The sequence below is a fragment of the Acinonyx jubatus genome, chromosome B1 (genome assembly GCF_027475565.1).
Source record: "Acinonyx jubatus isolate Ajub_Pintada_27869175 chromosome B1, VMU_Ajub_asm_v1.0, whole genome shotgun sequence".
NCBI lineage: Eukaryota > Metazoa > Chordata > Mammalia > Carnivora > Felidae > Acinonyx > Acinonyx jubatus.
Genome location: NC_069382.1, coordinates 119508829 through 119535067, shown reverse-complemented (window position 1 = coordinate 119535067; position 26239 = coordinate 119508829). Strand labels below are relative to the sequence as shown.

General features: G+C 41.4%; 1 long non-coding RNA gene across 1 annotated transcript in view; it reads left to right on the top strand.

The window, feature by feature from the left end:
- Positions 1 to 25924, top strand: part of LOC128314505 (uncharacterized) — a 37808-nt gene extending 11884 nt beyond the window's left edge. Inside the window, exons 2-4 of the long non-coding RNA XR_008296230.1 lie at positions 16497 to 16596; positions 21575 to 21682; positions 25006 to 25924. This is a non-coding gene — a long non-coding RNA (uncharacterized LOC128314505). The remainder of the gene's footprint in view (positions 1 to 16496; positions 16597 to 21574; positions 21683 to 25005) is intronic.
- Positions 25925 to 26239: the final 315 nt, after the last annotated feature.

The window sequence follows — 26239 nt, the reverse complement described above, 5'->3', positions numbered from 1 at the left end:
AATACCTGTTCAGTAAGACTGGCTAAACACATATCATCATCATCATCATCATCATCGTCATCACTACCACTATCATTAGAAAAGGCACAGAATATCTGAAAAACAACTAGAAAAAAGGTTATGGTCCAGGCTTAGGAGAAGCCATGTGAGATCATCGCAAGAATGATGAGTGAGAGCCACAAAAGAAGATAGGAGGTAAGCCAGACACTTAAGAAACTCCAAGAGAAAGCACAAGGAAAATGGGGATATATATGATTTCCTTATAGATATGGAACCAGATGTGGTAGTAAATCCAGAGTCTATACAACTGAGTTTAAAAAGGTCATCTTGCTTCCTCCGCTGAGTCACACAACTCTGAAACAAGAGAGGAAGAAGAGGAAGAAGAGGGGAAAAACAGCACCCACTATAGTTGGATTTTACACTGGTCACGATAAGAGCCATGAAATCCTAAATGCATCCTCCGCACATGTGGCTTCAATATCCAGAACATGAAGCCCTCTCTGAACACAGGATATGTTGCAACCTGGATGTTCTCCTGGAGCTTCGACACAGGGCCTCTTCCTCCCATCCTGGTCTTCATTTCTTTGTCTGCCTGTGCAAGAGAGTTTTAACTATTGCAAAACCTTCACGAATTGCTATGCCTGGTGCTGTGCTAGGGACACGGCTCCTGACACTTACGGGAGCAAGATGGCCTAATGTTTGGGACTGGCATGCCAAGAGAAGGGAAGGGTGCCACAGTGAGGCTTAATCTGTGAGAGCCCCCCTTCAGGCACAGTACCTAGGAGAGGTGTTCAATATTTGCCATTTGTTTAAATCTGCTATTTTTTGATGTTTCACTGCACTTCTTCAAATTTGTGGAGCCTTGTTTCTAGCCTACAGTGTGGCAGGTCCAGGACCCCACAATGAATATGCTGACGGATTACTGCCTTCTTCCTTGGGCTCTCTTGTCTCGGAGCTTGGCATAACTATGTGACCAATTAGCAGGTGCGTCTGCTGTCTGGTTTGTTGTCTACTTCTCCACCAGGCAGGAAAGCTTTATTTGGGAACATTCTATCCTGGCATGAATAATTTTGCTTACCTCTGCCAACAGCCCAATATATATGTCTGTTCCCACACTGCATATAGGTCCACAGCTGAGCTGCTATAATTATGATTGGGAATTATTTTTGATCTAAACTAATATTACTATTTGCCTACAATGTATTTTTAGGAGAGGGGAGCTGAAATATCTCGTCTTCATTAATGCAAACCTGTATGTAAAGAGGAGATACAGAAAAAAGCAATTTGCACATTCAGAGAACTTGGAAATGAAAGTTTGCATTATTTATACTATAAGCATGCTTTTCTCCCACAATAGAACTCCAGAAATCCTTTATTCAAATCACTTACTGTGATATAAATATTGTGGATAAAAGTACTAGCCTTTGGCTTTTTCTATCCTCCAATTCTCAAAGCTATCTGTTCATTTAATTAATGCTTCATGCCTCAAATCACATTTATTAGCATATGAAAACACAAGTCAGGTTCAAATCCCCAAACACTTCTGAAACTCAAACACAATCATGAAATCCGAAGTCAGTTCAATTTATTAGTGATCAGTATTTGTTAAGAAATTGCTAGTCTCATTCCATTCCATTCAGTTCAACAAATAGAATGCGTCATGCCAAGAAGAGGGGAAACAAAGGTGTCCTCAAAGACCTGAAGGTCTCCTGGGGAGACTGGAGCATGAACGGATCATTTCAACCTGAAGGTTAAGTGCTCTCATTGGCCTTTGCACAAGTTGCTATGGAAACATGGAGAGGGAACCTTTTACCAGTCGGCCATTTGGAGAAGATCTGGACAAAATGTCCACCAGAACTAAGATGTGAAAGTTGTATACGAATTGATCAGGCCAGTGGGGAAGATGGGCATGTGCATTCCAGCAAAGGAATTTACCCTTATATGTGAAGTGTGAGTGAGAAAATGACAGTAGGTTAGGTCAGAGTTTTAGGTGAACCATAACACATTCCTAGAGTCAATCATTTTGACCTACAGAAATGGCAATTTCGTATGGTTCCTCCTATCAGTAAGGGTCAGTTACAGACAACTTTGTATTAATTCCAGGTTGAACAACATGTGCTTGATCTTGCATGGGGTAGAAACTAATGAATTTTAATGAGGTGAGTTTCTGTCTAAAGTACAGATCTGTGTCACAGATGAGGTGACTCGTCTGTGGGTGGCCCAAGCCAGGTTACTCCTCAAGTCGTTTCTCCCTCTCATTTTTTCTCATCAGGTAATAGCCCAGATGAGAGCTAGTGGAGGCCTGAACTAAGACCGAGGTACTAATGCATAGAACAATTGGAAAAGGTAATCACAAGATAAAATCTGTCAGGTTTTCGGTGGAGTAGAAGAGAGAGAAGAAAGGCTTAGGTTTCTGGTTTGTGTCACCAGAGGGAATGTGGAGCCATTAACTCAAATGAAGAAAGAGAAAAGGAGCCGGACTGGGGTGAACATAATGAGTTACATTTTGGATGCATAGATTAGGAGGTGCCTGTGGAACATTCCAACAGAGATAGTTATCTGGAAGGAAAGTGAATATAGGAGGCTAATCCAGGAGGACTCTGAACTGGAACGAGAAATCTGGGGACCATCAGATCATCAGCAGGGTGGGAACGGGAGGTCCAAAGCATAAGAGCAGCTGACACTACTTAGAGGCACACAATTGTCAAGGGAACTTTAGAGAGCTGATGTTTTCTTTACATGCTTTTCAGCTGAAGAAGCTTTAGAAATAATCTTATTTGTGGGGTGCCTGGGTGGCTCAGTCGGGTAAGCATCCAACTTTCAGCTCGGGTCACGGTCTCACAGTTCGCAAGTTCGAGCCCATGTTGGGCTCTGTGCTGACAGCTCAGAGCCTGGAACCTGCTTTGGATTCTGCGTCTCCCTCTCTCTTTGCCCCTCCCCTGCTTGTGTTCTGTCTCTCTCTCTCAAAAGTAAACATTAAAAAAAATCTTATTTGTAAATATGAAAGAGTTACCCCAGTTGAAATGGGGGCAAGAGTCACAGAGCCCCGCTTGCTCAGACTCCCTCCTCCTCCTCCTTCTCTTAAGACAGCCCCCAGAGATCTCTGAGGAACAGTTGGGAAGTGATTGATCTGGATCAGGGGTCAGAAAACCAAGTCTCACGGGCCACATGCCTACTTTTGTGAATCAAGCTATATTGGAACACAGCTACACACATCCTATTTCTTATTGTCTGACTGCATTCATGCTTTGGTAGCAGAGTTGAGTTGTGGCAGGGACTGTGTCGGCTACCAGAGCCTAAAATATTTACTATCTGGCCCTTTACAGAAAACAGTTTACTGACCCCTGATCTAGACTAAACCCTTTAGTTAACAAATGAGAAAGCGGAAGTCCAGAGAATTTAAAAACATCTGACAAGCTGTTCAGGCTAGAACCCATCTTGGGATCAAAGCTCCCACTGTCCTAATTAAAAAAAAAAAAAAAAAGGCAGAATTAGCAATTAACATGCCAAACAATGAACTGGATGCATTGCCCACCCACAATAATTCTCGTAAGAACAGCAAACGAATAGCTCTTTTACTGAACTTCCTTTCACCATCCAGCAAAATACAGTTTTTAGTATTTCTTTGTTGCTATTATCTTAGAAATGAACTCCCTTTGTCTATATTACTGATTATTCTACTACTACTTTTTCTTGCCTAATTCGGTGAACTTAATTCTTCCCTAATTTAACATTTTATGTTAAAATGTGAAGTAGGGTATCCTCTTTCCTACAGTAAGGAGCACGGATTGAGATGTTAGTTCTCCAAGGTGGAGTCAGTAGGGTGGTTCACAGAGGTGTAACACCTGCTGTTCCAGGTCACACCGCACACAACCTCATTACACCGCCCCCTGCCACGTGTAGCTCCTTCCCCTTCCTTACATCTCACTCCTTTTACACATCACTCCCATCAGCAGATGCCATGTAAGTGGGACCAGAAACGAGCTGGCGCAGAAAGGTGCCCGGAGCTGCAGAAGTGGACAGGTGGACGTGAGGTGGGAGGGGCAGGGAGGGAAGCACAGGGACCAGTCGTTCCAGCAGGTGCACGCGCCATAGTCCTGCCTCTGGGTCCTCCCCCTCGCTGGAGTCCAGCTCCCACACTTGGGCAGAGAGGAGAAACACAAGGCAGGAGGCACACATTGCAGAGTTCTAAATGTAGTTCAGACAGCACCAACTGGGAAGGGAAATTTTTCCCACGGCTCTCCAGAAGGATTTTCATGTAGTCAGAGGTCTGGCGGTGAAGAGACTTGATCTCGGTTCATCTGCTGATGACAAAGCAGTATTGAAGAGCCTCCATTTTCTCCAATCCATATCCTGTTTTTCTAGAGTGATAAAATGAATATAGAGGCATGAATAATAAACACTTATTTGTCATGTTTCTTTTAAGAACGACAAGGGAGAAGTGATCAGCCACTAATGAAAAGGAAGAGGTTATTTTTATAGATAAAAAGAACTACAGTGTTTAAGAATATCAGAATAAAGTTCCCGCTGTGTTTAGTTAAGACTTTGTCTGGACACATGAGGTGGGGAAGAGAAGTGTGAAGGAGGAGCATCGAATAAAGGAGGTCTTTGTAAGAAAATGAGACAGTTAACTCTTTTATTTACAAGCTTACCAACCCTCTTAACATACTCCACTGGTTTTGTAACTCATCAGTTCCATTTCTTATCGTTAGCCATGTTGATTTCAAGTAAAATGAAGAAAAGCATATGAGGATAAATTCTTATCTTGAGGGTGGATATTTTAGTATCATGCATTTATTTATCAAATATTTATATAGTTGCTCACTATTTTACTAGTTTCATAAATATTAACTCTTTCTTGAATAGTTATGGAGTACATCAGGGAAAGAACTGAACACTAAGTTATAAAAGTTGGTACAGGGAAAAAAAAGGAAAATATTACTAGAAGCAAGATTCAGGGGAAACAATGCAAACAGTATGTTGACAACTGGTATTTTATCTTACTCTACCTTGCTTCTACAGAACATTTCCTCTCCTGAACATTTTGTTGCTTCACTTAGAGTGTTTCTGTGAGAAAAAGAATCCCATACCTAAAGGCTCAGCTGCAAGGGTGATTTTATCTCCCCAAGGGGACGCTCACATTGGTGACCGATTTTCATCACTGCTGGGATTTAAAAGAAAAAAAATTGCCTAAATTTATATAATGCTTTTGAAGGTATACTATGCACATCATTTTACAGATTTATATGAAAAAATGCATTTAAATATGTAAATTGGAATACCAAAAATTATTTAACTACAGTATTTGTATACTTCCAGTTACCAAGAATTTTTTATGAGTATATGACAGCCATTTTCTATAAATGCAATCTCCTCATGTTTTCATTATTTTCCTTTCAACTATTAGAATCTTCTTTTTTTAAGAACATGTCCCATCTTTCTAATTGGCTCTTCTTCTGGATCTTTACATGTCTCTGACGTACACATTTCCACTGGATCAATATGCAAGTTTGTGAGCTTCCTTTCCTCCTTCAATTAGCCCATACCTAACCAATTTTTATTCAGAGAATTCAAAGACCCAGCATTATTGTGGTCTTTCCTCCAGCCTCCTCCATCTTTGGTCAGAAGGTTGCTATTGGCCCTGCCTGCTTCATTGCCTATAGCCAGCAGGGGGCTCTGTGAATTTTCCATGCGTTACTCCCATGTGTTAACTGCTGTCTGTGCCCATCGATTCCCTGAGCTCATGCTTCATCCTCAGTCCACTCCTTTCTAAAGATCTTCTTTCTTTATATTATATGAAACAGCTGTGTCAATTTCATTTCATCCTTTCATCTCACAAATACTTGTGTGTTGAACTTCTAGTATGTGCTAGGCACAGGTGCATCATCTCTACACATCCAATGATGAACAAAACAGACATCATCCCAGTCCTCATGGAGCAATAAAAAAGTAAACAAATATTGTTTCAATTGTTGGAAGTGACAGGAAGGATATAAACAAAGATCACTGAGGAGAATAAAAGAACTAGGACTTAGGACGCCTGGTGGCTCAGTCTGTTGAGAGGCTTCGGCTGAGACTTCGGCTCAGGTCATGATCTCGAGGTTTTTGAGTTCAAGCCCCTCATCAGTCTTGCTGCTGTCAGTGCAGAGCTGCTTCGGATCCTCTGTCCCCCTCTCTCTACCCCTTCCCTGCTTGTGCTCTCTCAAAAATAAATAAACATTAAAAAAAAAAAGAGCTAGGGCCACTTATGATGGTCAGGAAAGGCTTCTCTAGTGAAGTGTCACCATAGCATCCTTTTACAGAGGAGTTTTTCTCTGTTAGCAAAACTAGATTAACACACACTTCCTACAACTTTTTTGAGAACTGGGAAAACTTGTTTTTTTTTTTCTTTTGTTGTCACCTCTTGTCTTAGAAATAAAAGAGCTCTATCTTCTGGTGGCCTGTGCATGGAAACATACACCATACTGTTTTCTACCTCAGGGTCAAAATAAGATCCCCTCCATAGATTGCCGTCCTGGTGGCCCAGCCAAACTTGGCCAATGGGAAAGAGGCTTGGCATCAGGGACCACGTAACTAATTTTATCCTGTTTTCCGAAGACTTTTTGATCCGGTCCCTTCCCTCCCCAAGATATTTTTTCCACATTTTAACTTTTATTCTGTTTATCTCCTGTTGTCCTCATCCCCTCTGAATGACAAATCAAGACTCTCTAAACCATCCTTCACTCTTACATCTCTAACAGATTGAAGCACCTTTATTTTCTGAACTCCTAGCTTTGAGGAGGCAGTCCAGCACAGCACGTAGACACCCAGCAATGCAAGAGACCCACCATACTTGAACACCAACCTTACCACTTTCTAGTAGTGAGATCTGGTGCATGTGATGAACTTCTAGATTTCATTTTCCTTACAGGTAGGGTGAAGGACAATACATCTATATTAACTTCCTAGTTCCATGTACTGAATTACCATAAACTTAGTGGCTTGAAACAACACACTCTATTGTCCGTAGCTTCTGTGGGTCAGGAGTCCAAGTACAGCTTAGCCAGGTCCTCTGTCCAGGGGGTCACCAGGCCACAGTCAAGCCATCAGCTAAGCTGTATTTTCATCTGGAGGCTCAGCTGGGGAAAAATCTGCTTCTAAACATCCTTAGTTTGTTGGAAGAATTAATTTTCTTGCAGGATCAGGACTGAGGACCCCAGCTTCTCCTTGGCTGTTGGCTGGGGGCTTGCCCTCGGGTACAAGAGGTCATGTGAAGTTCCTTGACACATAGCTTCTCCAGTGTGGCCACTTATTTCTTTAAGCCTGAAAGTAGAGTTTCTAGCTCCAGTGTGCCAAATGGGAGTCTTAAATATTGCAACATAATCACCTGGCCTTTGCCACATCTCGTAACCCAATCAGGGGATTGGTTGGTGACATACCATCACTTCTGCCATATTCTATTGTTAGAACTCTGTCTACCCCAATGTCAATCATAGGGCTGCTTAAATAAGTACATTAAATAAAATTACACATGTGTTCAGTGTTTTACAGGTCCTGAGTGTAAGCGGGTCCTAAATACTCAACAATTAGCTATTGCTGCACTGCTCCTTTGTTGTACTTTTTAAAATCTACTGCCAGAGGGATGTCAGTTTTTTAAGTTATAACTGAGCACTGGTCACATCTTCTAATCACCATTTAACCTTCACAAGCTTGTCTTTTAAATACATTTTCTGAGACCCTCATTTCTTCTCTTTTTGCTGGTCATTGGATTGGCATTCCCACCTGCTGAGGACGAGGATGAATGAAGGTCATATCATCAGCATCTTCTCTAGCACATTATGCCGTGGATGATCTTAAGGAGAGAATTATATTCGCCTGATCAGCTTTTTTCTGTAGTCCTGAACATAATAAATATTTTCCCACACTCCTCCTTTGGCACATTTGTTATTTCTCTGCTGCTTTTTTGTACCTCTGCACCATCAGTGCTGTGCCCTGTGCAATCCTTGGCAGCTTTGCAGAACGTTTACTTCAAAACTTCTTAGAACAGTGTTTAAAATGTTAGCAGCTTCCAGTGTCTAATTTCACTTTGCTTAAATGAAATTGACTGCCCCTGTCCTTATATGATTGAGCTGGGTCATGTCTGTACCCAAGGCTCTTGGCATCGCATGGGATCCTAGGCCTTGTGTGAAAGGAGACCTAAAAGTTCACTGTCCAAGAGGCAAATAAAATCTAGGGTTGAAAGAGATGCTGTAGTTACTGTTTGAATATGTCAGAATCTGGCTTTAAAAATGGTGCAGTACTGGAAAGGAGGGTCCAACCTTAAGGAGAGATTAAAAAGAGAGAGAGAGAGACAGACAGAGAAGAAGGAGGAGGAGGAGCAGGAGGAGGAGGAGAAGCACCCTAAGAAGGGACCATGATATCTACATAGTAACCAGACTGAGATTAGAGATGGAATCCTACTGTCTAGTGCTCCTGCTAAAATCAAGTGGACTGAGGGGCGCCTGGGTGGCGCAGTCGGTTAAGCGTCCGACTTCAGCCAGGTCACGATCTCGCGGTCCGTGAGTTCGAGCCCCGCGTCGGGCTCTGGGCTGATGGCTCAGAGCCTGGAGCCTGTTCCAATTCTGTGTCTCCCTCTCTCTCTGCCCCTCCCCCGTTCATGCTCTGTCTCTCTCTGTCCCAAAAATAAATAAACGTTGAAAAAAAAATTAAAAAAAAAAATCAAGTGGACTGAGAGACCCAAAAGGGAATTGAAGCAAAAAAAGGAAGAACTCCTCTGTGCTTTGGCATTGATGCACATAGACCCGGGGGTAGAAATGGTGGCTGGTCAGGCAGGTGGGCCAGTACAGTGAACTGGAGGGCAAAAGTATCATACCGTATAAGATGATTCTTGCATCTTTAGCCTCAGCCATATCCAGTCACTTGTAGAGTGACTGTTTTCGCAAGCTGGCACATTGGCATGACCCATCCAATTTATTAGCCACTGGTTCAGCAAATGTGATTCTGAAGACTGGGGTTATCCTGGTGGCCCTGTTGCCTGGCCTGTGGGTGCCATTTACAGCATTTTCCTGTGTGGACCATGGCTGACTCAGGCCATCTTCAGGTGTCAACTATTATGACACTAGCTGCTTTCATTTTTGACCATTGATTAAAATCCAACCTGTGTTATTTCCCTTCTCTCTTTACTTTTCCTGCTTCCAAAGCAGTCCCTTGAAAAGGAAACTCCACTTTCAAAATTTTAGCTAGGTAAAAAATATACATACACACAAAAATATGACTTAACATGTTAACACATGTAGTAGTTTTCTTTGGCTGTTGTAACAAGTTACCACACACAGTGACTTGAAAATACACATTCATCATCTTACAGTTTCATAGTTCAGAAGTCCAAAATGAGTCTCACTGGGCTAAAACCAAGATGTCAGAAGCTGTGTTCTTTTCTGGAGGCTTCAGAGTAGAATGCATTTCCTTGCCCTTCCCGGCTTCTAGAGACCACCAGTGGCCCTTGGCTTATAGACCCTTCCTCCGTCTTCAAAGACAGCACATGAGGCCAGGGTCTTCTCCTACTGCCAGCCATCTCTCTGGTTTTGTCTTTAGACTTTCTCTTCTACTTTAAGGAACTTTATGGTTACATTGGGCCTATAAGAATGAATGATAAGACTCTTCCTACCTCCAAGCCAGTTGATTAGCAAACTTAATTCCATCTGCACCTTTAATTCCCCTTTGCCATGTAATCTGACACAGTCACAGGTTCCAGGACTGGGATGCGGACATCTGTGGGGGCCATTAGTGTGCCTACCATACTAAGATTAGGGGTGATTTTGTTGTTGCTATTTTTATTTCACCTTATGTGTATTTTTAAATTTCTATATAATAGACATGGATTACTTACATACATTTTTAGAAATCACTTCACAAAATGATACAACTTTCTTATCCAAAATTTCCCCGTCAGTGTCCCCCCCCCCTCCCCCCAACGCCACCATGACCACTACCACTTAAGGACAAAATAAGTCACTGAAATTTTCCATAGGAGACTACTCTTTCTTGACTATTTGCTTTTTTTTTTTTTCTTAACAGCTCTATTATATTTCCACAGTTATCTTTGACTTGCTGTTTAATTTTTTTTTTTTTTTTTTACTTCTGTGGTTGGGAGTGGAGAAAATATTTGTTTTTAGAACTTTCTCCATCAGAGTCACCATTGCCTCTTTTACTTGAGAGAATTTTGACATATTTATAACATATACCCCCAGTCTCTGATATTTAGAAAATTCAATCAGCATTTTCTCCATGGATCTTGCCTCATATAATAATAAAAGCTTACATTTATGTAGTACTTATGATGTTCCAGGCACTGTTCTAAGCACTTTACATATATTAAGCTAACTCACTTACTGTACACAACCATTTACTGAGATAGCTACTATCTTTATAACTATTTTATTTTTTTAATGTTTATTTATTGACTTATTTATGTGGAGAGCACAAGTAGGGGAGGGGCAGAGAGAGAAGGAGAGTAAGAATGCCAAGCAGGCTCTATGCTGTCAGCATGGAGCCCAATGTGGGACTCAATCTCATAACCATGAGATTGTGACCTGAAGTGAAATCAAGAGTAGGATGTTTAACCAGCTGAACCACCCAGGCGCGCTCTTATTACCATTGTAAAGGTGGAAATAAGGTACAGAAGAAGGAAGAAACTGAAACACAGTGGAGTTAAGTAACTTGCATAAAGCCACACAGCTAATAAGTGATGAAGCTGGTATTCCAACTCCAGAATCCAGAATCCATCCTCTGATATTTTGTTATATTGCCATTCATATTTTTGTATCTTCTTTTCCCAACATTTTTTTCTTAATTTACAATATTTTTTCATCTCTTATTCCTTTTGCCCAAATTACCATTTTTTTTGAGAATATAATTTTTCCTATTAGCATACCAGGATTAGGAAAGGAAGTACAGCATCTCTCATAATCTCTATTCTTAAATGCCACAAATGCCACAAATTCTACTGGTGATTACTCTTTTTGGAAGAATATTCCTGACTGTTTACTGCTGTGCTTTTCAGTCCTGTATCCATGCAAGTTGATTCTACGTATTCGGTGTCCTTTCACTTGTTTATTATTCCTGATCATGTTTGAATGCTTTCTGCAACATAGTTAAATCCTGTTATATCATAATCAAGACAAATATTATACCCTAAAATCAAATTCTTTTTTACATTTGTTTTAGAAGGAAAACTAATGTATATTGATTGGCTCTTGAGCCAGGAAAGAGGAGATGCTTTTTCAAATGTTTGTTTAACCTTCACAAGACAGCTGTGAGGCATGTGGTGCCGTCCTTACTTTACAATTGAGAAATGAGGTATTAGAGAATAATTCTATCTACAATTTACTGAAGGCTTGCCTTGGTCCACCATCTTTTTTCATGCATTATCTTAGAAACTTCGAAGGTGGTATTGTTTATCTCCATCTACAGAGGAGGAAACTGAGTCCTAAGGAGGTTAATTAATTTCCCAAAAGCTTATAGTAATGATGGTTTCTCTGACTTCAAGCACTATTGCCTTTTCTCATTACCACACAGAGATTTGGGTTCCAACTTCTGCTGGAAAATCTGTTGTTCTTATGTTCTTCACTCTTACTCCTCAAGAGTTTTTATAAACTGAGGTGAATTCAAATGCCTGCAGGCCCCAAACAGGTAACAAAATGGAGCAAGACAAACCACGTGTCGGGTACACAATGGTGTAAGCTAAATGGAAGTCACAACTGATCCTGGACCTTAATATCTCCAAAGGCACATGGATAGAGCTGATGGTGAGGCTGCGTCCATGCACAAAATAGAGGGTGGAAGCCCCACATCCAAGAGTGATTGAGACCAGCTGGCTGAGGGCTCAGGGGCTTAGAGTTAGTGTAACATTTTCATGGGGGAATGCCATCACATGTTCCAGATCATCAGATTTTTTAAGACAAGACAGAAAGTTATATTTTTAAATTATAGTTTCTAATGTTTCAATGATGGCAATCAATATGGCCCTTTGTTCTTGGGCCTCCAGTTTGGGACCTCTCTTCTAAGGCTGTCTTGTGCCTTCTTACCCATTTTATCTTTACTTTCCTCCTCCTTTTGCAAATGTCATAGAATTTCTTTTCCTTATTTCTTATACCATTTTTAAAGAAATATTTCATTTCTAACTTTTTTATTGAGGTCTAGTTAACATACAATTTTATATTAGTTTCAGGTGTACACCAATGTGATTTGACATTTATATACATTATGCAATGATCACCATAAGCCTAGTTACCATTGTCACCGCACAAAATTATTACAGTATTATTGACTGTATCCCTATGCCATACTTATATCCCCATGACTTCTTTATTTTATAGGAAGTTTATACCTCCTAAACCCCCTTCACCTATTTTACCCATCCCTCCACCCCCTTCCTCTGGCAACTACCTGTTGTTCTCTGTATTTATGAGTCTATTTCTATTTTGTTTTGCTTGTTCATTTGGTTTTCTTTTTAGGTTTCACATATCAGTGAAATGATACTGTGTCTGTCTTTTTCTTTCTTACTTACTTCACTTAGCAATAGCCTCTAGATCCATTCATATTGTAGCAAATGGCAAGATTTTTTTGGTCGAATAATATTTCACGGTGGGTATGTATGCATATATATTACATCTTCTTTATTCATTCACCTATCCATGGAAATTAGGTTGTTTCCATATCTTGACTACTGTAAATAGTGCAACAAACATAGGGGTGCATGTATCTCCTCGAATTAATGTTTTTATTCTCTTCAGATAAGTACTCAGAAGTGGAATTATGGGTCAAAAGGTGTTTCTATTTTTAATTTTTTGAGGAAACTCCATACTGTTTTTCACAGCGGCTGTACCAGCTTACAGTCCCACCTACAGTACACAAGAGTTTCCTTTTCTCCACATCCTCACCAACACTTTTTATTTTTTGTCTTTTCGGTACTAGCCATTCTGACTGGGGTGAGGTGATATCTCATTGTGGGTTTGACTTGCATTTCCCTGATGTGCCAATGTTGATCATCTTCCCATGCATCTATTGGCCATGTCTATGCCTTCCTTGGAAAAATGTCTGTTCAGGTCCTCTCCCCATTTTGTAATTGGATGTTTGCTTTTTGGTATTGAGTTGTATGCATTCTTTATATGTTTTGGATATTAATTCCTTATCAGATGTATCATTTGAAAATTTCTTCCATTCAGTAGGTTATCTTTAATTTTATTGATGTTCCTTTACTGTGCAAAAGCTTCTTAATTTGATGCAGTCCCAATTGTTTATTTTTACTTTTGTTGCTCTTGCCTGAGGAGACAGATCCAAAAACATTTCTAAGGCGTCCAAGAGTTCACTGCCTGTTTCCTTTGAGGAGTTTTATGCTTTTAGGTTTTACATGTCAGTCTTTAATCCATTTTGAGTTGGTTTTGTGTATGGTGTAAGAAAATGGTCTAATTTCATTCTTTTGCATGTAGCTGTCCAGTTTTCCCAGCACCGTTGCTGACTCTCTTTTCCCCATTGTATATTCTTGCCCTTTTTGTTATAGATTAGTTGACCATATAAGCATGGGCTTATTTCTGGGCTCTCTGTCCTGTTTCATTGATCTATGTGTCTGTTTTTGTGCCAGTACGTACTGTTTTGTACTAGATCTTGAAATCTGTGAGTATGATACATCCAGCTTTGTTCTTTCTCAAGATTGCGTCGGCTGTTCAGGATCTTTTATGGTTCTATAAAAATTTTAGGACTATTTATTCTAGTTTTATTTTTTAAAATGCCATTGGAGGGGTGCCTGGGTGGTTCAGTTGGTTAAGTGTCTGACTTCAGCTCAGGTCATGATCTCACACTCCATGAGTCTGTGCTGACAGCTCAGAGCCTGAAGCCTGCTTCGGATTCTGTGTCTCCATCTCTCTCTGCCCCTCCCCCACTCACACACTGTCTCTCTCAAAAATAAATAAACAGTAAAAAAATAAAAATAAAAATGCCATTGGGTTGCACTGAATTTGTAGATTGCTTTGTTTGTAGATTGGACAATTTGTAGATTGTAGTGTGGACATCTTAACAATATTAATCCTTCCAATCCATGAACATGGCATATCTTTCCATTTATGTGTGTCTTCTTCAATTTCTTTCATCAATGTCTCATAATTTTCAGAGTACAGGTCTTTCATCTAATTGGCTAGATTTATTCCTAGGTATTGTATTCTTTTTGATGCAATAGTAAATAAGATTATCTTTTTAATTTCTTTTTCTGATAGTTTGTTATTAGTGTATAGAAACCAAACAGATTTCTGTATATTAATTTTGTATCCTACAACTTTACTGAATTTGTTTATTAGTTCTAATCATTTTTGGTGGACTTAACAATTTTCTTTTTCTATATAACCTCATGCCATCTGCAAATAGTGAAAGTTTTAATTCTTTCTTACCAATTTGGATGCCTTTTATTTCTTCTTCTTGTCTGGCTGGTGTGGCTGGAACTTCCAGTACTGTGGTAAATAAAAGTGGTGAGAATAGACATACTTGTCTTGTTCCTATCTTAGTGGAAAAGCTTTCAGCTTTTCAGCATTGAGTATAATGTTAGCTGTGAGTTTGTCTTATATGGCCTTTATTATGTTGAGGTGTGTTCCCTCTATACCCACTTTGTTTAGAGACTTTTTTTTTTTATCATAAATGGCTGTTGAATTTTGTCAAGTGCTTTTTCTTCATCTATTGATATGATCATATAACAATTTGTATTTTTTAATACTACCTTTAATACGAAGTAATATAACCTTTATTATACAGGGAGAAGACAGCCATCTACAAAACAAAAGAGGCTTCCAACAAATTCTTTCCTCATGGCCCTCTGAAGAAACCAAACCTGCTGTCCTTCTGAGTTTCCGACTTCTGGTTCCCAGAACTGAGAGAAAATACATTTCTGTTGTGTGGGCCAACCAGTGTGTGGTATTTTGTTATGGCAGCCCAAGCAGACTGTTACGTCCTCCTTCAGTCTATGTTCAACATAGCAGCCAGAATGAACCTAAATCAAATCATGCCTCTTCTCTGTGAAAACTCCCCAAAACCAAAGTCCTTCTACTGCCCTGAACTGATCTGTTCTCCCTGCTGCCTGCCCTACACCCTCTCTTGCGATGCTCCCCTCACTCTTGCTCTGGCCATGGCAGCCTGTTGGCCTGACGTGCCTCAGGCACTAGATTCTGGCTCTGCCCCAGGGTCTCTTCACTGCTGGCCTTCTGCCAAATGTTCTTCCCAGGATAACCACCTGGCTCTCACTCCTCACTTCCTTCAGGCCTTTCCTCAGGTACAACATTTTCAGTGAGGCCTTTCCTAGCCATTTAATGTAAAAGTGCAACCCTCCCACACCCTACTATCCCCTTGCCTGAATTCTTATTCTCCTTAGTCCCTATTACTATCTAACACAGGATATATTTTACTTATCTTTTAATATTGTCTGCCACCCTATTCAAATGTAAATTCCAATGGGGGCAAGGATTGACTGTTGTGTCCATTCCTTTAGCTATTGTGCCTGACACACCATTGATGCTCAATAAAGAGCTCTTGAATGAATAAAGGAATTAATGAATGAAGAAATTCTTTATACCAGTTAGAAGTCTTCCTTCTTCCTAAACAAAAAGGCTTGGTAATATTATTATCAACTTACCATGCCACATTTAACCATGGTACAATACCGCTTAAAAATCCTAAACAGTCTTGAAAGAGAATGAGAGGCCTTTTTTTCTCCATAACTGCCAATGACTCTTTTTATCATACTTTTTCCCTGATAAAGTAAATCTAATAAATCTAATTTCTTTGCTGTTCCCAAGTTCCTCCCACACCCATTTACAATGGTTCCTCTCTATTACTCCTTACATCTATTCTTACTGCATAGCATTTGAATTATTCCAATAATATCCCTTCAGTGTATCTCTATGGAATTAATAACCAAATGCTCAGTGCCTTGTTACAGCAAATGTACAATGTCTGCTTTCCTAGGAAAGCTATGGATTCCTGCTTTCTACTTGAGGAAGAAATCCTGAGCAATATTAAAACCACTGTAACTTTACCAAGATGCTAAAGATAAAGAGTAATAGATTTCTTTTCTTTTTTTAATGTTTATTTATTTTTGAGAGAGAGAGAGAGAGAGAGAGAGAGAGCAGGGGAGGGAGAGGGAGAGGGAGACACAGAATCCAAATCAGGCTCCAGGCTCTGAGCTTTCAGCACAGAGTCCGAGGCTGGGGTTGAACCCATGAACCACAGGATCATGACCTGAGCCAAAGTCGGACACTCAACTGACTGAGCCACCCAGACGCCCATAGATTTCTTAATTTTCAAAAATAGAACCATAATCTAAACCTGACAAAACAGAGTTATAAACCCTGTGTTTTTCAAATATGGCCTAGAAAAGTTTCAGAGTGATTTTAAACATCCAATGGAGCAAATTGTAGCTTCTAACCACTTCTGTCCCCAGTAAGTCCCTGAGCTAATCCTGGCCTTCTTTTGAACAGGACTGCTGTTTTCCTGCCCACCATGTGACTCACAAGATTAGAAACCAGGCCTTTCTTAAAGTCCCTTCCATCAAGATTCTATGAATTTTGTTCATGCTGGGTAAGGCACTGACCACAGAGGACTTAAGCTGTCATTGGTGTAAGATTCCTTGCTGGAATATTTTTGGAGTTTAAGGAGATATGTTTTTAAGCAGCAATCCAGTCTGCTTTTTAGTTTCTAAAAGATTTCTAGGAATCAGGGTTATCAAGAGACTGCCCTAACCGTTGAAGCTTCAATTACATCTTATTCTTCAACTTGATTTCAATGGCTTCCAAGAAGTATTTGCCAAGTGAGGCCATGGTGGGAGGCAAAAGAGATGCATAGTGTCAGCCCTAAAAATGCTTGCCTTCTGGTAGAGAAAATCAAATTAACATCTTTAAAACAGTGAGAGGCCAAAAAATGCAAATTGGGTAGTGTTGATCAGAAGGGCAGGAGTGGTTCAGAGAAAGGAGAGTAGTGTGGTCTGAAGAAATCAAGAGAAGCCTCAGGAAAGAAGCAGTATGTCAGGCTGAAATTTAGAGGACAATAAGATTAGGGTTAGGAAGGGGGGTCACCGTAGTTAAGAGTAGGAAGGGGGGCGCCCCAGTCAAGAGAAATAACATAAGCAAAAGCATGGACATTGTTCCTGAGGAATTCTAAGTGGAGGATAAAAATATTCATCCTCTGGTCTTTTCCTTTCTTCCTCCAAAATGCATGATTGCCTGGCCCCCACGGGGCTCTGAAAGCACCCCGAGACTGAAGTCCATGTGTACCAGGTGAGAAAGCATGTGGAAGTCTCTTCCCAGAATAATAAGTGAGTAGTCCCTTGGTTTCTCCACTACATTTTGAAGAATATAAATGAGCAAATGTCAGATTCAAATAGATCCCTCAAGAAGGATAATTTTAGTTGACTGTTTGGGACTGGAAGCCTGTCTGGGCACGTACAAGCACACAGATATCAGTTACCTTTGGTTACTGAGGAGGAGCAGGTGTCTAAACAAAGCCGCTGCTAGCCAAACTGATTTAAAATGACACTGTGCTCCTCCACAGCCCCAGGGATTAGTGAGCATGCAGCAGGCCCAGGATCACCTTCTTTACAGATGGCTTTTGAGGACACCTGTACTTAATTAACTGTCACAGTCAATGGCTACATCTGAGCCTGACATTTTGTCCAGAAAGGATCATGAAGTTATACGAGCATTACACTGCTGAGCTTAGAACCTGGAGAAAGTGACCCCAGGCTGTTTGTTCCAGGCTCAGTGGCTTCTAAAACCTCCCAAGTCTCTCTGAGCTCCCATTTAACTTTAAGTACATTAGGCAAAGGTGCAACTTATTCGTTCTTATTTCTGTGCTATTGCCTTTTCTATTTGCCTAAACATGTTTACTGAGTGCTTACTCTGTGAAAGGCTCTCTGCCAGATGTTTAAGCGAAGAAGGGAAACACAGAGATGAATGAGGCAATTTATGTCCTCAAACAGTGTGAACTCTCCTCCAGTAGTAGCTCAGTGGGGTAGAGTAAGTCTGAAGCCATCAGGGATACAGAATATGCCAAGGGGAGGCAGGGCAAGGAGCAATTAATCTTGAGGGAAAGTTTCTGCAAAGACTCCTCAGAGGTATTTTTTGACTTGTGTTTTCAAGAACAGACATATTCTAATTGGGAAAAGAAATATTCAATAACAGAGGAGTGTAAACAAAGGAAAAAAATATGAAAATGTATGATATATTTAGAAAACGATCAGGAACCCAGGGTAGTTGGAGGGATATAATGAAAAATATGTTTTAAAAGGTAGGTTGAAGCCAGATGATGGGGAAGTTCAATGGCAGGCTAAGGAGATACGATTTTTTCTCTGTGTATGAATAATAAAGAGTTACTCAAAGTTTTGAGCAAGAGGATATAGCATGACCACATGTAATTATTAGTATGTGAAGGGTGGCAAGATATGCCACCTAAAATATATTCTTTTGGCATAAGGATTATTTTGAGTGGAAGGCAATGGAGAAGAAATTGATAGAATAGCTCCTTAGCACCACCACCGTGCCATTTGCCTAAAAGCAGGGCATAAATTTGTAAAGGTGTCCCCTTCCCTTCTGTACTAGAAAGGACAGAAGTTAACACTGGAGACAACTCTAGACCTTTATTGGCCCAGAGAAATCTATACAAAAGGAATCTATAAAACAAACCTTGTTAAAACTAGTCCTTAGGTATCATTTGTTCCCCCATATATTTGCCTTCCCACAATTTGCCACCTCTAGAGGCTCAAAGTCTTTTTCCTTTGTCTTGTCACTTCTCTGAAAAAAACTGCTGTCTTTGTTAGGCTTTATAAGCCCAAGTTCTAACCACCCCTTTGAGTTACTCACCACTGGAAGCTCCCATGTGTGTGCACAATGCACTTGTTGATAAACTTGTTCGTTTTTCTCTTGTTAGTCTGTCTTTTGTCAGTCCAGTTTATAGGCCCCAGCCAATACACCTACGATGAGTGGAAAGAAAATAATTTTTCCCTCCTCTACTTGTACTATCAGGAATGTGATAGATGGACTGAAGGTAAAAAAACGCCAGTGAGGACCAGCAGTCACCATATTTCTAGAATGAGATGACAGAGGCCCGACCTGGTCCAGAGATAGTGAGAATGACCAAACGGGGCAGATTCAGTAAGCTGGCTGAGGTACAAGGAAGAATAGAGGTTGGCTCCAACTTTAGCTGGAGTTGGTGTTCACATGTCATCTTCTACCATACTTTCTATGCGCATCCCATCTCATGGAATAGGACTTGAACTTATTTCTGTTCACAAAGAAACTTAAACTTACAGACCTTTTAGATCTTCCTAGAACACAATCAGTTTGAGTAGATTAAGACTGACAAAGGATCAAATCCAGTAGCTGCAAGAATAGAGATACTTTCAAATGAGAAAGAGGAAACAGGAACCAGTTCATGATGAAAGAGACTGGGGACACATTTGATGTTCAGCTGCCTGGTGGTCATTAATGTAGAGATCGCCTCACTGTAATTAGGAATGCTCACTTGGTGTTCTCTCATAGCAGTTGACAGAGGTGATGACTGCTGTTTCAAATATTTGTGAACATTTAGGGTAATCTTTTGTTTGTTTTTCTTCATTTGTTTCTTTGTCAGTTAACTATTGGAGAAACATAAGTTTCAGTTCTATTGAGTCTTCCATGTTGAAGCCAAGATAGAAAATTCTCTCAGAGATTGAATCTCTTCTAGAAAACTTCATCAGCATTGAAATAAACATTAGGGGAAATCTTGTAACAGAGCTATGAAGGCCAGAACCTTTCTTTTAAATTTTTCTTTTTTTTAATGTTTATTTATTTTTGAGAGACAGAGAGAGACATGGTATGAGTGGGGGAGGGGCAGAGAGAGAGAGGGAGACACAGAATCTGAAGAAGGCTCCAGGCTCCCAGCTGTCAGCGCAGAGCCTGGCGCAGGGCTCGAACTCACGAGCTGTGAGATCATGACCTGAGCTGAAGTTGGATGCTCAGCCAACTGAGCCATTCAGGTGCCCCAAGAACCTTGTCTTCTGAGGGGGAGACCAGGCCTTTCGTCTGATGGTACAGGATGAGGATGATTTATTTTAATTTTATCTGTTAAGTCCCTTATTTACATAAGCAATTGCTTTTGGTCTATTACAATGGCTTATGCCTTCCTGAATCCAATCCTAGAGCATCATCTTTCCCAAAGATTCTGAGGAGAAAGGACTTCATTTGTGATCTCGGGAGCTACAAAGAGGCGGCACCTCGAGAGCACACCTCCGTACTGGGCAGCCTGCCTTGCCTCAGGAACAGAGGAGGCAGCCAGCCCTTTGTCCAAAAAGCTTTTTCATGACTAACCGACAGTGAAACTGTTAGGTGGAAAATGTGCTACAGAGTTTCCAATTACTCTGAAAGTAAAACTAATGCCCTCATGTACTTCCAGAATAATTATTAACGTCTTTCGTGATTGAAAACTTTAAAAAGATTCAGATCATTGGAATTAATATGTTCAAGTGATCTTGCCTAGCATCTAGATCATCTTGAGTAATTTAGATCAAAACGTTTGCTTTTATGTTCTAAAACACTTGTGAGACATAATTTTCAAAAATACATTCGTGAATGACAAAAAATATATATATAAAGCAAATGTTGTGGCCCAGGGAATTTTGATATGTTCATTCATAGTTATACTTCAACAGTGTGTTGACCCAACTGACAGTTTTTGAGACTTGTTACCTGCCAAAGAGTATTCATAGCCTAGGGTTCATGAGCAATTGTGAGTTTGTGGATACACACACACACGCGTGTGTGTGTGTGCGTGTGCGTGTGTTTGAGGTTTGCCTCTACTAACAGAAGAAAACTTGCATAAATTTGCCACTTAAGAGACAATCTTCATCCAAAAATAGAACTTGATTCTTGTACTATATCATCACCTTACAGTTTGAGGAAGAGGAAAGCATCATCTGGAAGGAAAAATACGCTTAGGAAATTCACTGTGACTCTCTGATTTCTCAGGTGGTTTCCACAAAGCTGACATGGTTTTGTGTGTGTATGTGTGACTGTTTCTCTCACAAAAGAAATGAGCAAATATATAACAAAGAAGACGTTTTAGCAAGACCAAGTTTCGCCTCTGTTTTTGGTCCTAAAACCAAATATTTTCAAGGTAAAAACTTTCCAAGCAAGGGGAAAACAAACAATAGCGTTCTTTGTAAAAATGCCTTCTTGCCACTAATTTGAATGATTTTAGGTAATTACAGTTGGCCACGATGCAAATTCTCATGATGCAGGGTCAGTATGGCAGTAGGAATAGAAAGTACAGACTCTTTCTCAGAGCCTTGGGCACCATCTCAAGTTAGGTTCTCTCTGCCCCAGGCCTCCCGCTGGCTCATTCCCAACCCATGGCCTCTCATGCTAAACCTTGTCTAAATCTGACAGCTCCACCGGGTCCTACGCTCGGTGGAAAAATACCATGTGCACATGTTATTTCCCATCCTCTATGGCTGGAAGACACTGATGACATGTAGTGCTCCAGACTTCCAGAGTCATTTCCAGTAATGAGATATTTTTCATGGCAGGTGTCCACGAATCACTCCGTCCTATAGATGGTCGGGCTGAGTCTCAAGGATTGAATGACCTGCACTCTGAAAATCCCTACAGAGCAATGACAGAGCCAGTTTCATAAGGTAAGGCCTCCAAAGAAATGGGTCATCCCACATGCAAAGTCAGGAAATGAAAATGTGGCCTCGGGCTCAGTTGCAGGGGAGAAATTTTAGGAGGGCTAAATATAGTCACCCAAACTGGAAGACAGCCAGCGCTCAGGGTGCCCGCTTTAGGGGCTTACACAAGACCACTCTGGCATCCTTAATTGCCACAGGTGTGTTACGTAGTTCTTTTAATCTCTTTTAATCTCTCCTAAAAATAAATCCTTAATGAGTCTAGCTCCAAATGTTGACTGTATTATCATTTTTAAGTTAGGGATGAAAAGAGGCTGTGGTGAGGACTAGAAAGAAGAGGTGTTCCTTCTTGGGAAATCAGAGGTGTAGCCCATGAGTTGCTAAGGGATGATCCTGAAAGTTGATCTTCTTTCTTCTTTTTAAGACAAAATTTCTTACAGACCCCTGTTTAATTTGTTCTGTACAATATTATTTTTTGTTTTGTGAAAGCCTGAGAAATGTGTCTGTCAAAGTGTGGTTCCTCGCTGCCCCGGTCTGAGGATAAAGCCACTGCTTTGTCTGCCTCACCTTCAGAGTTGTCTGTGCGCCGCCCAGAGGTGCTAGTCCCGTGGTGGGAGTAGTGAGACCAACATATGGGCCAGCAAGGTCCCTTCACTCTCCAGGGAACCCCACCTTCCCGGGTGCAGTAGGGGTGGTAGAAGAGACTGGGTGTTAGCAAGGGTTTTGGAACAACGTACGTCTGGCAGTTGAATCGAGGTTTCATTTCTTACTGTCGCATCCATGCACAGACCTCAGGTTATTTGTTTCTACCTCAGAAATAATAACACCAGGCCTTCCAACAAAGGCTGTGAGAACAGATGAGGGAATGGTGCAGGGTAGTCATCAAAGGACCCGACACAGGATATCCTCAGTACACACTTAGAGGATCTTGCTTAGCATTGAAATGATCATCCGGAACAATCAGGCAACCATAGTTGCTTTTATTGCATCCAAAACACTTCTGGAAGAGCTCCTGGCTGGCTCCGTCGGTAGAGCATGCGACTCTTGATCCTAGGGTTGTGAGTTCGAGCCCCACGTTGGGTGTAGAAATTACTTAAAAATTAAATCTTTAAAAATAAATAAGTAAAATACTTTTGTAAAACATGATTTGGCATTTGATAAAGAGTATTGGGGACAGGGTTGGTTTTGCAAACGGCATTGTTTCCATGGGATAACTCACATAGATTAGCGTATGTTATCACTACCAGAAACAGAGAGGGAAGATTCTTCTTAACTGGCATTTCAGATGTCTCCAAACTTTTTTCTTTGACTCTCAGTTTAAAGTCATATCAATTTGCTTCCTTGCTAGAAGGTTTGTACATGAAGGCGGCATTCCACTATGGTAGCCCAGCTATTCCAAACTGGCTGCTTATTAAGGCATTCACCATTAGTGGTCTTCCATATTTTCCTATGTGTTTTCCCCTTCCTCAAAAGCAGGGGCCATATGGGCACCTCTCTCATTCCCTGCGCCCCCCCCCCCCCCCCCCAGTCTTAAAACTAGCTAGAGTTCAATGAACTCTTAGCGATTAACTGTTGGATGCATGTAGAACCATTTACTGCTGAGGGATTTCTCCAAAGACACAACCTACAAGCTGAGTTTCCCATCTCATGAAAGCCACTCTCTCCACCCAAATTTCTGTATTTAACTATAATCTTCAATAGATAAGCAGGTGTTTTGGGGTTTTCGTTTTGTTTTGTTTTGTTTTTTGGGCCACTGGTTAGCTCCTTCTCTGTTTAACTGGTTTTGTTTCCATCCAAGACTACTCTTTTGTTTTTTCTTCCTACAAACTCTTTTTTAAAAAGAGGTTTCTCTCTGCAACTTTTAGTTTCCCTGAGGCTGGGCGGATAGACTTATGAGGCTTGAATTTTGTTTATGTGCTTTGAAAAGTCTAATTATAACTCTTTGGGGAGTTGCTGTGCAAAGTGTTGTATAAAAGGAGAGCTGGATGGGGGACTGACAGGCTGGCAGGGATTAAACGTGCATGTCACTGTGGTGCTGGTGCAGCTGCCGCAGCAGCTAATGCTACAACAAATAACCCTGAGACAAAGGTTTGCTGCAATACATTGTTGTATCTTACTGGGCTCTTAGAGGGGGGACTGGTTAAAGGAGGGCAACATAGCACTCTTAAATATGGTGAAGTTGGCTGCCTTTCCAAGCTGACTTAGGGGAACCAAGGAGTCCCCCCCAAAATGGTGCAAGCCTTTCATTCTATAGCCGAAAGGTCAAATGTGGAATCTAAAAACTCCCTGCTAAAGCCATGGTGTGCCACTACATAAGACAGAGTCACTGACTGGTCAGGGAGTGGCAATGAGGAGAGAACTTGAGGTCAAGGCCCTTAGAAGGAGAGGCTTTGCTGGGGCGCCTGAGTGGCTCAGTCGGTTGAGCGGCTGACTTTGGCTTAGGTCATGATCTCGTGGTCTGTGAGTCGAGCCCCACATCGGGCTCTGTGCTGACAGCTCAGAGCCTGGAGCCTGCTTCGGATTCTGTGTCTCCCTCTTTCTCTGCCCCTCCCTTGCTCATTCTCTCTCTCTCTCTGTCAAAAATAAATAAACATTTAAAAAATTAAAAAAAAAAATACCCTACTTTGGAGTAGGGTATTTATATGTTTTGTTCCTAGGCTGCTCCAATGAGGATAAAGTAAATGTTCTTGTTAAGGATATCCATTGAGGAGTCTCAGGATAGCTACTTTACCCCCCTCCCACCCGCTTTACCACACAGTCTACAATCCACCATGCACGTCTAGCCTTGTAGGCTAAGAATTGTCTCTTCCCCTCCAAGTGTCTGTTTTTTGTCATTATTTGCAAAAGCGAGGGCAAGGAGAAAGTTAGTGGAAACATCAAGTTGTTTATACCTTTGCTTCTCAAAGTGTGGCCAATGGACCAGCAGCATCAACATCACCTACTGACATCCTACTTGTTATAAATGAAGACTCCAGCCCCTACCCTAGACCTACCGAATCAGAATCTGCATTTTAACAAGGCCCCCAGATGATGTGCGTGCACATTAAAGTTTAAGAAGCACTGACTCAGATCTTAATGTAGATTTATTTAATTTTGGTTTGCACATTAGAAAGACAATGGATCATTTCTGGATGTTGAAAGAGGATACGAGGACGCAAGAAGCTGTACCCCGTTCTATTCCTTGATAGATTCACCGGAATGTCTCCGGGGCCCATCATTCTGTCAATCCTAGGCCAAGTCACTTTACTAGTTTATTCCTACTCCCGCTGGATCAATACACTCCACCTGCCGGTGACTAGGTCTCAGTCATCCCCCTTCTTGTGTCCGTCTAGACATTCCCAGAAGAGGAAGGGAGTAGCTCACATATGCTCACCCTGCTACAGACATCGTGTCCAACCATGCTCAGAAGAAGAGGACATCTTTCAGACCTCCATGGCCCACAGCAGCTGCACTCTGGTCTGCTATTACCTGGAGTTCTTTGCCATCTGCTTACTAGGCTCTAATATTTATCTCTATCTCAGGTGAGAACATTTCCCTTAGAGTGGCCACCTCTTTTCTGAAGAGGGGGGCAGGAACGTAAAGGATGGGAAAAGAGGGGGTCCCGTGCAAGACGGTGGGAGGTAGTGGCCAGAGAGCAAAGTGGATCCCCAGGTAATGCTCTCTAGAGATATGGGAGAAGAAATTCAGCACACAGTCTGCTGTTTCGTGTGAAGTTTCTTTCTGAGCTGTGCTCTAACGCCGGCCTCCCTCCATTTCTCCAAGCAAGACTTCAGCAAAATCTGCTGTCTCTGACTTCTTGGCAAGAGAGCTGAGCTTCAGAGACCGTGTCTAGCTTGTGGTCAGGTGATGTGGTGAGTTGAGATATTACCTCACCTTTGAAGGCACACCACACCGGCTGGCTAAGTGACCTAGATTTCAGGGGAAACAAGAAGTTGAGAACAGTAACTATGGACGTGTAAGTCCCCAAAATTCTAGAAACCTTGGGGACATCACTGATTTCCCACAGAATGTGGGATGAGGGAGGTTCGAACAATTACTTTTTACATTAAACACATGAGTGCTCCCAGTAGGGACTCGGAAACAATTCTGCTAGTGAGTGTAACTGTGTCCTTTCCTGCCAGGACAGAAAGGTTCTGGAAGGTTAGGGAGATTAGTTTGAACTGAAGTCAGGAAAAGCCACTGCTGCCTGCCTGCACTTAGCCCTGAGGACCCCCTTTGCCGCTCTCTGAAATCCAGCTTCCATCCCTTTGCCCTCTGCCCCTTGTCTGTCAGACACGTATGTGTCTGAACACTTTTTAAAAAAATTTTTTTTAACGTTTATTCATTTTTGAGAGACAGAGAGAGACAGAGCATGAGCGGGGAAGGGGCAGAGAGAGGGAGACACAGAATCGGAAACAGGCTCCAGGCTCTGAGCCGTCAGCACAGAGCCCGACACGGGGCTCGAACTCACAAACTGCGAGATCCTGACCAGAGCCAAAGTCGGACACTCAACCAACTGAGCCAACCAGGCACCCCTGAGCCCAAGTTCTAATTCCCTCCCAGAGTCACCAGTGATATTGAGGAACC